The sequence below is a fragment of the Muntiacus reevesi genome, chromosome 11 (assembly GCF_963930625.1).
Source record: "Muntiacus reevesi chromosome 11, mMunRee1.1, whole genome shotgun sequence".
NCBI lineage: Eukaryota > Metazoa > Chordata > Mammalia > Artiodactyla > Cervidae > Muntiacus > Muntiacus reevesi.
The window spans coordinates 3,802,620-3,821,466 of record NC_089259.1 but is presented as its reverse complement, the minus strand read 5'-3'; the positions used below and the strand labels follow the sequence as shown (position 1 = coordinate 3,821,466).

The following is an 18,847-nucleotide window of genomic DNA, read 5'->3' as shown; positions in this document are numbered from 1 at the left end:
ATTCTGGATTTTGCTTTCACTTTTTTCAAGTGTCTTTTGGGTCTACACCCTCTGGGCCAAAAATATTGATTTGTTACAGAAACCTATTGCCATATGAAATTTTGTTGCAGTATCAGCTGATGGCAGTATTTAAAATGTGTTTTATATACCACCTTTGTATGGGTTGCCCTTTGTATGGTGTCTATCTATGCTGATGGCCTGGGTTATACACTATATAGTTTTATTTTGACAGCCTTAACAAAGTATCATAAACTGAGTGGATAAAACAATAGAAATATATCAGTCTTACAGTTCTAGAGGCTGAAAGTCTGAAATATGGCCCTGCTGACAGTTTACTCAGGACTAGATTTTCTCTGAGAATGGTTAGAATTCTTCCCTGTCTCTTGCTATCTTCTAGTGATGCCTTTCAATTCTTGGTGTTCCTTGGCCACTTTACTTCTATTGCAGCCACTATCATCACATTTGCCACCTCCCCTTTATGTGTCTTTATCTCTTTTTCTTCTTTTTATAAGGACACCAATCACATAGTATTATATATAGGATTCGGGCAAAACTTAGTTGAATTATCTCATCTTGATTATATTTATAAATACCCTGTTTTAAAATAAGTTCATATTTATAGGTAAGAGTCTTTAGGACTTCAGCACCTTCTTTCGGGGAGGAGGGCAGGGGCGCTTGTGAGGACAAAGCTCAATCAACAAGACTTGACTCCTCTTGTGTTAGGCTAAGAGGCTCTGACTCCACATTGGATGCTATGCATCTTCATGTTGAATCTTGATGAGGGTGAAAGAAGAGAGTGAAAAAGCTGGTTAGAAACTAAACACTCAAAAAACTGAGATCATGGCATCTGGTCCCATCACTTCACGGCACATAGAAAGGGAAAATGTGGAAGCAGTGACAGATTTTATTTAACATTACTGGACTCCAAAATTACTGCAGATGGTGACTGCAGCCATGAAATTAAAAGACCTTTGCTCCTTGTAAGAAAAATATGACAAACCTAGATAGCATGCTAAAAAGCAGAGACATCACTTTGCTAAAAAAAAAAAAAAAAAAAAAAAGGCGTGGATAGTCAAAGCTATGGTTTTTCCAGTAGTCATGTATGGATGTGAGAGTTGGACTATAAAGAAGACTGAGTGCGGAAGAATTGATGCTTTCAAATCGTGGTGCTGAAGAAGACTCTTGAGAGCACCTAGGACTGCAAGGAGATCAAACCAGTCAATTCTAAAGGAAATCAACCCTAAATATTCATTGGAAGGACTATTACTGAAGCTGAAACTCCAATATGTTAGCCTCCTGATGCCAAGGGCATTGGAAAAGACCCTGATGCCAGGAAATATTGAAGGCAAAAGGAGAGAGAGGCTAAGAGGATGACATGGTTAGATAGCATCACCAAATCAATGGACATGACTTTGAGCAAACTCTGGGAGATAGTGAAGGACAGAGAAGCCTAATGTGCTGCAGTTCACGGGAGTCTGAGTCTGACATGATTTAGTGACTCAACAGTAACAACAAAACTTCATTCTGCCTTCTGTTTCATGGAATCATTTCCCAATTTGAGAACAACTGGAAGATGTGGTGCTTTGATCTGAATATTTGAATATCCTTTCAAATTCATGTCTTGAAATCCTTAACCACCAAATAGATGGTATTAGGGAGTGGGTACTTGGGAGGTGAATATGCAATTAGAGCAAAATCCTCTTTAAGGGACTATTGCATGCCTGTTCAGTTGTGTCTGACTCTTTTGGGTTCCATGGACTGTAGCCTGCCATGCTCCTCTGTCTGGAATTTTCCAAGCAAGAATACTGAAGAGGGTTGCCATTTGCTGCTCCTGAGTATCTTCCTGACCCAGGGATTGAAGCTGTGTCTCTTGCTTCTCGCACATTAGCAGGCAGACTCTTTACCACTGTACCACCTGGGAAGTCCTTAATGGGATTAGTGTCTTTAGAGGATCCAGAAAGATGTCTTACTGAAAAGTTAAAATTTTACATAATCTCCTTCTCCTTCTGTAACTCAGCTTACTCCTTGCAAAGTTTAGATAACATAGGTCATGTGGTCTCAGAAAGTGGGGACTTGCAATTCTAGGAACTGGAGTTTATCTCACTCACCTTTGTCCTGCTCTTTGCAATCGCCTAGCCCCTGCAAACTGCTTCATCATGCCTGTCCAGACCAGGCATCCCTCTCCCCATCTTGACCACTGTTCCCATATGTGAAACCTCTTAGTTAAAACCAGCCTATTACCAGCTAGTCTTGCCCACTGCAGTGTGTCTATAAAAACTCTGTAATCCCTTTGTTAGGGTTCAGAGCTTGGAGTGTTAACTCCTCTGGGCCCGCCAGCATAATAAACCCGAGTTCTCCAACTCTCCCAGTGTGGTGCATTGTTTCCCGAGTACTGGTTTCTGCAACATTTCTGGAGACCCCAGTGAGATTCCAACCACACCGGCCCCTTGAGCCACCAGACTGGTGGCTCTGCCTGACTGGAGTGAAGGAACCCCGAGATGAATGAGGAGGCGGGCCACTTGACGGTGTTCAGGGTTCCCTTTCAGACTGGTGTTCCAACTGCCCAGGTGGTTGAGCCCCGGCTGAACTCATTGGAAGGATGGACCAATGTAAAATGTGAAACCCAAACGACTCCATTTTAACATAGCACCACCATTTTGAGTAAAACCCCCTCCCGAGGAGAGAAAACAAAACTTTAAGACAAAGAAACTCAAAGAGCCAATCAGGGGAGGACAGGAAGTCCCTCACCCCCTTACTCTAAACCACCAGTCAGTAGCTAAGGAGACATCCTTAGTTAAAGAATATAACCAATCCCCTTAAGCTTCCCGTTTCCCCCCCATACGGTATAAAAATAGATCTCCGCCATCACTCGGGGCTCTCTCCGCATGGCCATTAGGTTGTGTGGAGGGAGTCCCTGCTCGAGCTTGTAATAAAGTTCCTCACTGCTTCTGCATCGATCCGCGGCTCCTGTGGTGTTTGGTGGGATTCCGTGATCCGGGTACAACAACCAACTCACCAGGAGTGGCCACAGGATAAGGTAAGGCCCTGGGGCTGGTCCCCAGGCGGGAACCTACCCCGGCTGGCAGAAGAGGAGACTGATCACCTCCCTGGGCTCCCAGGAAGGGAGCATCAGATAGGGAGACCTGGGGACTCGGGTAGAAGGGAGGCATCGTGAATGATAACCTCCTTGAGGTTCCCAGGAAGGGAGCAACAGGTAAGGAAACCTGAGGACTCGGGAGAAGCGAGTCATTGTGATACCCTCTGAATAATTGTGAGTGCATGATTGCTGACTAAATGGAGTGAGAGAAATTTTTCTTTTTGGAAACTACAAAATCAATTTGTTTTGCATATGCAATTAAAAACAGCTAACTTGTTAAAAAGACCTGCCCAGGAAAAAGCTTGACGTTAACCCTTTCCTTGTCCTTGAAATACACAGCCAGCTTTGTCTGAGACCTCAGCCTTGGGCAAATTAGAACTTCAAGTGAAGGAAATAAAAGGGGTCAAAGAGACATTTTAAATCTCAAACAGAAAACTATAAGATCGTTGTCAGTCTCTCTGTATGGACTTATGGATTTATGTATGTCTCAGTATATGTTGTTTTTTTTTTTTTTTTTCCCGATAATATTGTTGAAGTTGTAAATGAGTTTCTAATTTAATTAGCTTAAAGAAAAGTAAGTGCTTATAAATCAAACAATTCTAAATACAATAAAAATTAAACTAAGCAAATTTCAGATTCAAGTGAACTGGGAAATAGTTAATATCAAATATCTAGAATTAATGTTTGTTTGCTAATCTAATAAAGTAGGATGTATGTTTTTAATAAAGAAGATACAAAAATAAAATTACATTTTATAAAGGGAAAAGAAAGTAGGTCTGACTTACAGGTAACTGTTACAGAAAGTGACTACAAGGTTTGCAGAAGGAGGACCCTGAAAAAGTTTTGTGCATGGTTAGGACTGACTAAGTTTAAAATAATTTAATTAAGTTTAAAGTAAACTGGTGCAAAAACTTAAATTCGGTCTTTCTCGCTGTTAAGAGGACATACTTTCTTCAGTTGTTGAACTGCTTTTAATAATAAATTTGTTTTTTTTTTTCTAACTCTTAATTGATCTGTTCTATATTTACCTTTGGAATCTTTTGTTAATTTTGGCTAAGTAAATGACTATTATTTCACAGTGACTTATACGATCCTATCTGACTATTATAAACCCTTTTGATATTTATTGACAAAACTTCCTAAATAACGACTTCTAGCCAACTTTGGGATGCTTCAGAGGGCCCCTGAGACATCCCAAAGAGTTATTAAGCTACCTGAGTTCATTGGACTTGTTCAATTACATGGGAAGTACAGTTAAAGGGGTGAAAAATCTTTCCAGGTTATACTATATTGTTGATGTTACTAATATGGATATTCTAAAATTATGTGAAATTCATATAGATCTGTTATGCCCTGATATAATATGGTCAATTATAATTCTAGTTATTATATTAAAGTGTTATGATCAGGTTTCCTTGTTAATTGCAATAGAATCAGATTTTATACATGACTTGTATGGTTTTACTCTAATGCCTTTAGAAGAATACTGCTGGTTCTTCAAGATTTATGGAAAAGACTTTCTAAAATTAAACAGATAAACAAATTTTGCTGTTAACAGTAAGTTTGTGCCAGACTGGAATTTGGTCTTCTCTCTCTAAAGAGAACAAAGTTTTCTTAAAATGCAGCTATTGATAACATATTATAAATTTATTTGCCTTTAAGCTATTTGTATTTGAATCAGTTCTAATGAGATGGATGAAACTGGAGCCCATTATACAGAGTGAAGTAAGTCAGAAAGATAAAGAACATTACAGTATACTAACACATATATACGGAATTTAGATAGATGGTGGCGATAACCCTATATGCAAAACAGAAAAAGAGACACAGAAATACAGAACAGACTTTTGAACTCTGGGGGAGAACGTGAGGGTGGGATGTTTTGAAAGAACAGCATATATATTATCTATGGTGAAACGGACCACCAGCCCAGGTGGGATACATGAGTCAGGTGCTCGGGCCTGGTGCACTGGGAGGACCCTGAGGAGTCGGGTGGGGAGGGAGGTGGGAGGGGGGATCGGGATGGGGAATACATGTAACTATATGGCTGATTCATGTCAATGTATGACAAAACCCACTGAAATGTTGTAAAGTGATTGGCCTCCAACTAATAAAATAATATTAAAAAAAAAAAAATAAAATAAAAAAAAATAAAAAAGAAAAAAAAAAAAAAAAAAAAAAAAAAATATTTTTGTTACTTTGGTAAAGTAAATAAACATTATTTAAGATTATGGTATATGTAGACAAAGTTCATTCTGCTTCTACAAAAAATAACCCCTCGTGGTTGTACTTTTGCTATCTTGATGTCCTTAAAACATGATGATAGTCTTCTCTTAAACCAGGAAACTAAAAATAAATAGACAACAGTTAAAAATCAAAGAGCCAGGGCTATGGAAGATCCAATACAGCTGCTTGGCTTTTCCTGGCTCCCTCACAGACCTCATTTTTATTTGATGGGTTAAAACCTTCCTTGGCTACAGTGTTAATGCCCTCACAATGAGTTCTCAAAAAAAAAAAAAAAAAAAGAAAAAAAATTATGTTTCACTAAATATTAAGTTCTAGTTTTAATTAAGGTCTGTGCTTACTAAGACTCACCTCTGAGATAGATCCTTGTTATGTTTTATTGCTAAAAGGTTTAATTAAGTTATTAAAAAGGACACTCTAAGATTGTTTCCAAAGCTTATCTCAGTAACCAATCTTTGCATAAAAGGTCAGATGCTCCATGATATACAACCAGGAGATTAACACTTGGCTATGATCATTTAACTGAGTCAGGTGACCTGGGATATACTGGGCTATACCCAATGAAAGTTCTCGACTTAAATTCTTGCTTGTGACCTTACTAATAACTACTAGCTGTATTATTTTCTATGTAGCTTGCTTTAGAAGGTTATTTCTTATATTATCAAATGTGTGACTGAGCCTGTAATAAAATGCTGATATGCAGTTCCATATGAGATCAATAACTGTAATAATATAACTCTAGATATGGCAAGAAGCAATAAGAGGAAATATTTTCCTGGACCAAGAGGCTAGTAAGACAGGTATGGTCCAGAGGCTTTTGCCACTTGCAAGGCCTGGTCTAGTAACAGCACATTGAGTGGCCTGTCAGTGGAATCTTTGTTAGACCTGGGAATGAGCCTTCCCAGCACCATAGGACAGAATGACCATAAAATGGCCCCAAAACATGGTCAAATATGACTATGAAGGGGCCCTGCTGACTGGAAGTTGGCCCTTGCCAGCTGCCTCTACAAAGATTAAGTCATGACCACTATAAGATGCTGACCTTCAACACTCCCTTGAAAGGAGTTCAGGGTGGAGACAAAAAATAAGGCGCTCTGTGCTCTGGGAAAACCCAGAAAAACAGGCCTTCAGATGTTTTCAGGTAAAGATTTTTATGAGTCCAAATTCTTGCATCTTCTCATACCTAGAGAAGCAATAATGTCACAAACCAATGTCTGGACCTGGTTCTCCTAGCTGGCGCCTGAGCAGCTTTCCTACTTCTATTAATCTTTAGGTCATATATCTTTAACTTCTTAAGTTGGTTTCTCCAAGTAGTAGTACAAGAAGAATATTCTCCAGCCAACACACAGACAGTGCTGGAACAAGCTGTCTTTTCATTCTGTGGACATCACCTCCCTCCGTAAATGCACCCTGAGGTCCTCAGGCTATTCTTCCTTTGAGATCTTATACGGGAGACCACCCCAGTGAGAAAAAAGTTCAAGGGAGACCACCAACAACTAGCTGACCTGGAATGTCCTGACACCTCCAAGCCCTGGGAACACTCTTCTGCCGTATTGCCTGGGAAACGAAAAAGGACACCCATTCCAGCGGGCAATTGGGTTCATCCCTATCAGCCAGGAGATGAGGTATGGAAAAAGGAACCACTTCAGCCACTTTGGACAGGCCCTCACATGGTTGTCCTGGCAACTCTTACTGCTGCTAGAGTTATAGGTGTCATCCCTTGGATCCAGCACACCAGAGTCAAGAAGGCAGTGACTTCCTGTGATGAGGACACCTGGAAAGCAGTTCAGGACCCCTAAAACCCCCTCAAGGTCTGGTTCCAGAAACAGCGACCCTCACCCTTGCAGGAGGCTAAGCCCTGCTCTAGTCACTCTGGACTGACTAGTCCACACATGGCAGAAGCTTAAGGATTCTTCAGCCTCGCTCCAGCCATACTGTGGCAGCTGGCTGGTCAATGCACAGCAGAAGCTTGAGGATCCGACTATCAAACTATCAGTGGATTTTCATTGTCAACCCTGGACCCTATCCCTGATTGTTATGATCAATTCTCACTACTAACTAAACTGCTCCGCAGTATGGCTGACCCCCTTTCATGATGGGCTCAGTTGCCACAGCCGTGACAATGCAAAGCTGGGGAGAAAACCTTTTGCTGGTGTTCAGTTATCTGTTTTGTGAGGGCTGTTTGCAGCCTTTCAGTGTCCCTTGCTGTAACAGATGGTGCCGCCCCCATCAAGGCCTTTTCTTTGTTTGTGGGACGGATGCTTACTTATGTCTATCTGTCAGTTAGATGGGTATCTGCACCTTAGCTTTTCCTCACTCCCCAGATGAATATTGTCCCTAACAACCAGACTCTCACCGCACCTCTCACAGCACATACGCAGTCAAAAATAGCCATCCAGTTTATACCCCTACTAGTCGGGTTGGGAATCATGGCTGGGATAGGTATGGGAGAAGGAGGAGGTTGCTTCATCAACCACCTTCTACCATACACTATCCAAGGTCTTCACAGATGACATTGAGAGTGTGGCCAAACCTTTAGTGGCCTCACAGGACTAACTCAACTCCCTGACTGAGGTGGTTTTACAGAATAGGAGAGGGTTAGACCTACTGACTTCCCTGGTGGCTCAGAGGTTAAAGCGTCTGCCTCCAATGCAGGAGACCCGGGTTCAATCCCTGGGTTTGATCCCTGGGTCGGAAAGATCCCCTGGAGAAGGAAATGACAACCCACTCCAGTATTCTTGCCTGGAGAATCCCATGGTCAGAGGAACCTGGTAGGCTACAGTCCACAGGGTCTCAAAGAGTCAGACACGACTGAGCAACTTCACTTCAGACCTACTGACAGTTGAAAAGGGAGGACTCTGCCTCTTCTCAAATGAAAATGCTGCTTTAATATAAACCAACCAGGAATGGTCAGGGACATGGCCCAACAACTAAGGGAACAAATCATAAAGAGGAGAGAAAAACTAGTTTATTCCTGGGTAACTGGAACAATACTTGGAGCTGGGCATCGTGGCTTCTCCCTTTACCAGGTCCTCCCTTCATGCTCTTTGCAGCACTCTTGTTTGGTCCTTGTATTCTCAATGCTGTTACCCAGATCATAAAGTTACAAGTGGTAATAGTTCAATGTAGCCACCTAAATGAGAGGGAGCTCTGAATGTCCTACCAAAAACATGATGTGATGCTTTCTACAAAGGGCGATAGAAGTATCAAGAGGGAGGGAATGAAAAGGAAAAGTTAAATTTTTACATAACATCCTTCTCCTTCTGCCTCTGTAACTCAGCTTGCCCCTTGCAAAGTCTAGATCACATAGTCAGGTAGTCTCAGAAGGTGGGGACTTGCAATACTAGGAACTGGAGTTTATCTCATGCACCCTTGTCCTGCTCTTTGCAATCACCAGTCCCTGCAAACTGCTTCATCATGCCTGTCTAGGCCAGGCATCCCCCTCCCCATCTTGACCACTGTGCCTGCATGCACAAAACCCCGTTGTTAAAACCAGCCTGCCAACAGCTAGTGTTGTCCACCAGAGTCTGTCTATAAAAACTCTGTAAGCCCTTTGTCGGGACTCAGAGCTTGGAGTGTTAACTCCTCTGGGCCCGCCAGCATAATAAACCTGAGTTCTCAAACTCTCCCGAGTGTGGTACTTGGTTTCTCGAGTACTGGTTTCTGCAACATTACCATTTCTGCCATGTGAGGACACAGCAAAAGATGACTGACCATGAACCATAAAGTCTTCACAGACAGGATTCTATTGACCACATGACCTTGAATTTCCAACCTCCAGAACTATAAGAAATAAATATTTATTGTTTATAAGTAACAAAACTCAATCAGCATCTGTTAAAGCAGCTGGAATAAACTAAGACAGCTGTCTTCCATCTTACTATGTCATTGCACTTCCTATAAGATTTACAGTCCATCAAATTTGGAAGTGCCATCCCTTACTGACACCTCAATTTTTAAAATTACACTGAAATATAAGGTCCACAGCTTTAAGAAAGAATATGGTCAAAGGGATCCGCATATCCTTTTATTTCCTTAAAAAAATAGAAAATCTAAACAATAGCCACATCATTGGCCTTGTTTTTTAGAGTTGTAAGATCTGAAACTTCAATGACTTGATGGAGCTTAGGAACAGGAGCTGACATTGCTAAAAGATTGGTGATGTCTGCAATGGAAAATATCTTAAACAAAGCTCCAGTAAAGAACCTTCCATACACCATTCTCTCAAGAAGGAATTTGTGTTCTGACCTTTCTATTATATTCTCGAGGCAAGGATGTCAGCTCTTTTATTTTTTTCCCTAGGGCAAGTTGGTGGGTCTCTGGTGAAATTTAATTACAAACCCTGCCTTATCATCATGAAAACCAATCTGGTTGAAGAGTTACTCTTTAATGGATTTAGGAAGACATATATATCAAAAAGAGCTACATAAAGTGCCTCAAGCAGGGAATGTCTAGGCTATTCATTCTCCTTTATCTGGATATGCATATACTTAGAGTAAGAGCAGCACACTTAGGTTGCTCAAGAAGCTATGCTGAACTCTTTTTCCTGGCACTGTTATATGACTGGAAGGAGATGTTCACAGTTGTTTTCCCTGTGTAATTCCTTCTTATCATATCACATGTTGTGGTAGTAGGAGCTGTTTCTACTTATCTGTTTTGATACAGACTAAAGAGACTTGCATGGCTTCCCTCCTGGCTCAGTGATAAAGAATCTGCCTCCGAGTGCAGGACATGTGGTTTCAATCCCTGGGTCAGGAAGATCCCCTGGAGAAGGAAATGGCAGCTCACTCAATTATCCTTGCCTGGGAAATCCCATGGACAGGGGAGGTGGAGGGCTACAGTTCATGGGGTTGCAAAAGAATCAGACACCACTGAGTGACTACACAATAAGTATGAGCTGCAATGTATCCTAAGATGAGGCCCACCGTTTTAAAAGTCTGTAGATAAAAAGTTTCATATTTGGAATTCATGAGTTTTAATCCTGAAAATTAAATGAATTTAAATGCAACACAGTGATATTGGTATGGACTTCAGAGCTGGAGAAACTGTGTTAGAATTCTTGTTTTAATACTTATTAGAGGAGAGATTTGAGGCAGATTAATCAAGTCAAATTAAGAGAAGTATCTCACATACATGGAACTCATTTCACCAGTCCTTTTAAAGGCCTTGACTTCTACTTTTTAAAACGTGAACTTAGAATCCTATTGAAGAAGGAATTCATAGGGCCTGGACTCCATCTCAGGCCTGTCCCTGCTGATCCTGCTAGGCCACCTCTCCCATGGACTCTGAACTCTGTGCTTAATGCCTGTGGGAATGACAATGGAAGGATAAGACCCCCTCTGGGAGGGGAATCTTTAAGATCACATCCAGGTTACTCATTGCCTAAGAGAAAACAGACACTAATCACGTCTGCCTAAGCACAGGCTTATGGGTTATTAACTGGTTGGAATGTAACCTCGGGCTTACTGATTACTAACTGTTTGAACACATAACACGTGAATGATGGGGTTATTGTGATTGTATTTACCCTTCCTTTGTAAGCCTCAAGGGATTTGGGCTGGTGGGTTTGGACACAGTACACATGGGGTATAAAAGATTTTCACAAATGCTGGACGGGGTCCTTGGCTAAGAGGAGACTCTGCCTTGGGCCTGCCGGTGTAATAAACTGCACTCCACTATCTGCATTGTCCTTCTGAGTGAGTCTGTTTCCCGGAAAGCGTGGCTATAACACTATAAGAAATACAATTTGGGCTATACATGTATATTTTCAGAAAGAAGATGCCAGAAAACTAATTGTAACAAAAGTCAAAGGATGTGTGAAAATAGAATATGAGATTCTTAATCCAAAAGCCACTTGCCTTTCTTAATCTTTCTCTGCTTCTAGAAAATACTTGACAGTCCTACACCTTTTTCACATACCAAATGTTACAGATTACATAGGCATAAACTGTTTATAAATTTTAATTGAAATTAATTTTAAAAATTAAATATTTTATTTAATTTTAATTAAAATTAAATTCTTAAAATATATAATAAATATATATAATCAATAATATATAGTAATATACAATACAATATATAATATATATACATTTGATATTATATATTATATCTATATAATATATATAATAGTCTATTATATATACAATTGTATATAAATATATATAAATATAAAATTAATATAATATAATATATGTATATATTATAACATATGATGTTATAATATATTAAAATATTAAAAATAATATATAAAACAAATATATTAGATAAAATATATAATTACACTGATATATAAATAATATATAGAAAATAATATATTAAATGATATATACATTGACTTAATTATATTTATATACTAAATAATACATAAAACATAATAGATAATGTATAATTACTATATATTTTAACTGTATAATATATATTATATATTACATATGATACATATTAATATAATAGTATATATTATATTATATATGATATATATTACATAATTATTAACACACACAGATAAACTGAGATAGAAGCACACACACATTGAGAGAGATATATATATATACATTATATGTATACATATAGCAATTATATAGCATATTATTATATATATAATTATATATTATTGTATAAATATTATATCATTATATAATTACAGAATTATATATTATTACATATGTCAACTATAATATATTATAGATTATATAATATATATTAAATAGATACATATATTATATAATTATTATATATATTATGCATCATTTATATATAAAACATCATAAATGAATATATATTTATATTTTGCTTATATTTGATATCTATTATGAATATATATAAATATATAATAAATATATGTATATTTAATATATCTAATTTATATATATTATACATTCACTATATTATAGAATATATTATATAATATATATAATATCATATAATATATTTGAAAATATAATATACCACATCATATATATAATATAACATATCATATGCTATATCAAATCATATGATAATATATTATATAATATCAGCTATGATATAGTGGAGGCTATAATATAATAATCTTTTAACATATTTATATATTCATATATTAATATATTCTATATTATTTACATATTATAATCACACAATTATGTTTATTCTATATTATAGAAGATTATAATTATAAAATTATTCTAATTAGTCATTGATTGATTATTAATTAAGTATTTTGATAATTAGGGCTTCCCTGGTGGCTCAGATGGTAAAGTGTCTGTCTGCAATGTGGGAGACCTGGGTTCCATCCCTGGGTAGAGAAAGTTCCCTGGAGAAGGAAATGGCAATCCACTCCAGTACTCTTGCCTGGAGTTTGCTGCAGGTTACTGTCCATGGGGTCACAAAGATTCAGGCATGATGGAGCGACTTCACTTTCTTTCACTATTATGATAATTAATGTTATATTTTAATAATTATAAATAATAATAATATTCAAATGATATATTAAAATTATAATATAAATTTATAATCATATAAAATTATAAGTGATATATAATTGTATATAATTATAATCATAGTTATATAATTATAAAATGATACATGTAATTATATTTATATAATAAATTATACATAATCAGATTATAAAAATAATTATATAATTATGCTTACAGTTATAAAATATATAGTTATATATTTTTACATATGTTATATAGATCATATATATTGATATATATTATATATTTATGTGTATGTAAATATAATCATTAATTACTTATATAATTATACAATATAATATAATGTATCATTATATATTTTGGTTATATTTATATATATTTATATAAAGACATTTATGTATTTATATATGGCCATTATATCATATGTGGGTATAGTGCAATGGTACAGCATTTGACTGCACATGAAGATATAACATATAATATAAAATATATGATTTATAAGAATCATACAATAATATTATAAAACATTAAATTATATTATTATAGATTATAAAGTAGATATATATGATATTATTTATATACATTATATATAGTATACTTATATATACATATACAATATATAATATGCAATATACAATAGTATACAATATATAATATATATACCATATATGCTATATATATATATATATACAGTTGTATATATTATAATTGTATATATTGTGTGTATGCAATATACACATATATAATATATATTATATATATAATATATATGAAATATATATGACCTATATATGTATGTATTGAAATCAATTATGCATTATATATAATATACATATATGTATCTAAATATATATATGTAAATACATGTATGTATATACATATATTTGATACATATATATTATTATAAGGTAATTTTACATTTTATAAAATATTACATATGTAAATATATGTTATGTATATTATATATTAATATGTACTTTAAAATTATATATTAATGTACAATAGATATAAATTTATACATATATGTGTTATTTATATGTTATACTATATCCTATATTATAGATTATTGTATAATATATATTATGTATTATATTATATAATATGTTATATATGTATTATATATATAATTATATATATTAAATACATAATTTTATAAAATATTGTATAATATATAGTGTAATACATATTATTTATTATATAATATTTTATTATATATTATATTATATATAAACATATAGTATAAATTATATATTAAGATATAATTTTATGTATTACATAAATGGTTAGATGTAACTCACTATTACATAGCTACTCCACAGAGTTGGAAGTTGGAAGTTGGAATGCCAGTACACCCTGTGGTAGAACTGTTTGAGCTTTGCCAGCTGCAACTCGTACTCATGTTGGTGTCATGCTGGATTATTTATAGATGTATTTATATAATTTTAATATGCATATTTCTGGAAATATTATATATTATTATAGTATATATAGTATCTATGTTAATATTACACTATATTTTAATATACAAGACATGAAATATATAATATTTAACATGCAATATGAATATATAGCATATTGTATATTATATATAAACAAATGTGTTAATATTTATCTCTACTTGTTTAAATATTAATATATATTCACTTATATATGCATAGATATATTAATAGATACATAAAATTAATTATATTATATATTTATGAATATATAAAATATGTAAATATACTTTGTGTATTATACACAATTATTTGTATATATTCATACACTTTTATATAAATTTATATATTTTTACTGATTCATATTCTATATATATTTTAAGTTATATATATTAAAAATTGTGTGTATATATGTTTATATATGTACATATGTATATATGAACATATATATGACATATATCGACATATAATTATGTAATTATACATATGAATATTATATATATTAATTTTATATGTTTATTTTGTATGTATATATTAATAATATATTATATATATTATAATATATATAATATATTATATTTGATATATAATATAATATTTTTAGTACATTATGTATATTAATATATAAATATTTACTGATAAATATACATTGTACATATATGTTATTTATTAGTAACTTATATAATATGTGATATAATATAAATAAAAATATAATATATAAACTATGTTTATATTATTTTATTATATTATTATATTATAATATATTATTATTTATTATCATAATGATATATATATTATATGTGATATATATTGTATGTAATATGTATTATATTAACATATTAATAGAATTTATATATAATTATAATAATATGATGTAATATATAAATATAAAAATTATATGAAACTTCTATATATAGTTATATGTTATATAATTATATATATTATTTACAGATATATATATTTTGGGGATTCTTTTCCATTATAGGTTGTCACAACATATTGAAAATAGTTTCTTGTTCTGTGAAGTATGCCCCTGATTATCTATTTTATGGATAATAAAGTTTATCTGTTAATCCTCATGTTCTAATTTATCCATCTCCCCATTTTCCACTTTGGTAACCATATGTTTTTTTCAATGTCTGTGAGTGCATTTCTTCTTTGTAAATAAGTTTCTTTATACCATTTGTTTAATTCCACATATATGTTATATCATATGAATTTTTTTATTTACTTCACTTAGTATAGTAATGTCTAGGTCCAATTTTGTTGCTGCAAATAAAATATTTTTATCTAAAATGTAAGATTTCGATATTACAAATTATACTTACTCTAAACTGCTTTAAAAGTGAAGTATAACTAACACTCATTAGGGCAAAATCATATGCATAGACTTTCACAAAATACAAAAAAGAAATCTGTGTAATCATGTAAATGAATAAGGTTTAGAATCCGTTTTTTCACTCTTTCTTAGTAACTTAATGTTCCTTGGCTCACTGAAGGTTAGCATTTGTCTGACTTCTTTCATTAATAATTATTTTTGCTTATTTCTGAAATTCATGCAAATAGAATCCTGTGAATGGTCCCATTTTGTTTCTTTTGATGAACATTGTGTTTTCTAGACACAAGCACAAAATTGTGTGTATTAGTCCACAATTTTCATTGCTATATATTTGTCCATTATATGACAAAACCAGTATGTATCCAGTGTATTTTTAATGGATATTTAAGTTATTACCATTTGGGAAAGAGTATAAATAAATAATGCTGCAAGAGCCTTTTTTGTTTACGTCTCTTGCATATTTATTGGAATTTTGTTGCATATGTAAAGGTACTACAGTTTTCTATTCTAGACTAGGGTTATTTTGGATATTACAAATAATCATTCGTGCATGTACATTTATTTCATTTTTGTTAGGACTATAACAAACATTCTAATTTGTACTAAACACTTTAGTAGGTACTGCCAAACAAATTTTTTTGAGTATTTAAATTATTCTGTAACCTCATCAGGACACTTGTCATCAGTTTTTTTTTTTTTTACTTTGTTGTTTGTCCTTATTGTAATTTAAAGTTTCATCACCTTTTGCTTAAGAAGGCTGAGAACATTTCATATGTTTATTAGTCCTTTGTACATCCCCTTTTATAATTTTTTGAAGTAAGATTTTAGTAACTTTTTAGTATCTACATTATTCATACTATTCTGAAAGTAAATATGAGGTTTCTGGAACAGGAAAGGATTATTATTACTTCCGACAATAGCTGAAGCAATACTCATTGCCCTATTTTTCTACAACAATGCAGATCCAGACAGACAAATCTGTTTGTAAATCAGGGGCTTTTATTTTATTTTTATTTTTTTAAGGGAAAGATTTATTCATTCATTTATTTATTTGCTTGTTTATTTAGCTTTCTTAATTTTATTGTAATTAGGCCACTTAATATAAGATATATGCTCCACAAATTTCAAATGCACATTATTGTTGACTAAAAGTACAATGTTGTGCAGCAGATCTCTGGAAGTTATTCATCTTACTTGAATATTCCCTGGAAGAGGAAGTGGCAACCCACTCCAGTGTTCTTGCCTGGAAAATTCCATGGACGGAGGAGCGTGGCAGGCTACAAGTCATGGGGTCTCAAAGGGTCAAACATTGCTGAGCAATTTCGCTTTCACTTTTGTTCATGGCCATTTGTTTCCACATCTTAGCTACTGTGAATAATGCGATAGTGAAAATGGGAGTGGTACTGTCTCTTCAGGATACAAGAGAGGTTCTAAAGTCACAGGAAAGGAACACTGAAGTTAGGAACCTCGTGTAGGTTATATGTGCGCTTTCCAGCTTTTACCATCCTCTTCTGAGAGATAAAAGGAATCTCATCTCCTTAATGTGGAGCTTCCCGGGTGGCCCTACCGGTAAAGAACCCGCCGGCCAGTGCGGGAGTCCTAAGCGATGCAGGTTCGATCCCTGGGGTTGGGAAGATACCTTGGCGGAATGCATGCAACCCACTCCGGTATTCCTGCCTGGAGAATCCGATAGGCAGAGGGGCCTGGTGGGCTAGAGTCCATAGGATCACAAAGAAGCAGACAGGGCTGAAGCAATTAAGCAAAGCACACAGCACATCACTTTAACGTAAAACACTTCCTCTTTGAGAACAAAAACGGGAGGTGTCTGGAGTTTCATCTTCTGGAACATAAATAAATGTCTATTTATATTGGGAGAGGGAAATAAGTCAAACAATGTTTCCGAAGTTTTAGATTTTAATCCTACTTTGAAATGTAAATAATATGCTAGAGTAGTTATATCTCAGTATTTATTGTTATTTTTTAACTTTTAAGGTCTGTCCATTAGTCCAAGTTGCAGGGTTTTTTGCTTAAAAAGCTCTTTCTGAAATATGAAAATGTTTATATTACTTCCAGCTCTTTTGGTCCAATTTTTAAAATTTTTTAAATATGGGTATATTCTTATACATATGTTCTTCATAGACTGTTCTTCATATGTTTTTCATATATTCATATATATGTTCATATATTTTGAAAACAGTTGTCACATTTTGTGTCTCTTGTCAATTTTCAAAATTTTATTGTTTTATATATTTGTATTTCTGTGGTTTAATATATTTTCTTATAACATCTTCTGTTTACTAATCCTTTCAACATCAGTGTATAATCTATTACTAAATTCATTTACTGCAATGTTAGTGATACTTTTTATATCATTAGATTATAGCATATCCATTTCATTATTATTTTCTATTACTGATCTGTGGTGATATTCTCTATCTCGTCATTCATTTTCTTGAGGATATTAATCACAGTTAGTTGGGTCAGTGGTAAAGAATTCACCTGCCAATGCAGGAGACATGGGAGATGTGGGTTCTATCCTTGGGTTGGGAAGATGCCCTGGAGGAAGAAATGACAATTCACTCCAGTATTCTTGCCTGGGAAATCCCATGGACAGAGGCGCCAAGCAGGTTGCAGTGCATGGGGTTGCAAAGAGTCGGACAGGACTTAGTGACTGAGCACTCACATCAGTGTCAAGATAGCATCTGAACCCTTTGATGGCTGAGTCTTCCGTGGGCCTATGTCAATTGTCTCTTTCCTCTTGGTTGTGTTTCTCCATCTTTTTTGACTGAATGCTCTAAACTATGTAAGGAAATTGTTGATGCTTGATATGATGGTGTCTTCTCCACAGAGAATTTAATTTTGCTTTTGACAAAGAGTTAGAATAAAGGCTGATCACGTTGTATCTTAATCCTCTCTCAGATGGGGGTGTTTGGACACTGTGATCTTTTCTCGTTCCATCATACCCCACTCCTAGAAGTTAGCAAGTCAGGGTTCTCTTCTGACATCCTAGGGCATAAAAATATCTGTTCTTCCCCTGAAATCCAAATTTTGTGTCCCAGGACTCTTTGAGAGGTAATATTGAAAATTCCACTACAGAAAACTTTGTCAAGACTCTCAGTCTTTAGGCATCACGCTATTTATGAATAAGCAAGTATCAGTTTCACCTCAGTGAACTGTCTCATCTCTCATCATGGTCCCCCAAGATCTGGTGTCTTTGTAACTCCCTAGTACTTTAAGAATATATTTTGGTGTTTTGTTTTGTTTTTATTTCTTTTGCTTCTTTTGTTTTGATATTTCAATCAATGTTTCC

General features: G+C 34.3%; 1 long non-coding RNA gene across 1 annotated transcript in view; it reads left to right on the top strand.

Annotated features, from left to right (window-relative positions):
- The first annotated feature begins 2,886 nt into the window (after positions 1–2,886).
- The window catches only part of LOC136144414 (uncharacterized), a 170,313-nt gene continuing 154,352 nt past the window's right edge, over positions 2,887–18,847 (top strand). The window contains exon 1 of the long non-coding RNA XR_010658540.1: positions 2,887–3,037. This is a non-coding gene — a long non-coding RNA (uncharacterized lncRNA). The remainder of the gene's footprint in view (positions 3,038–18,847) is intronic.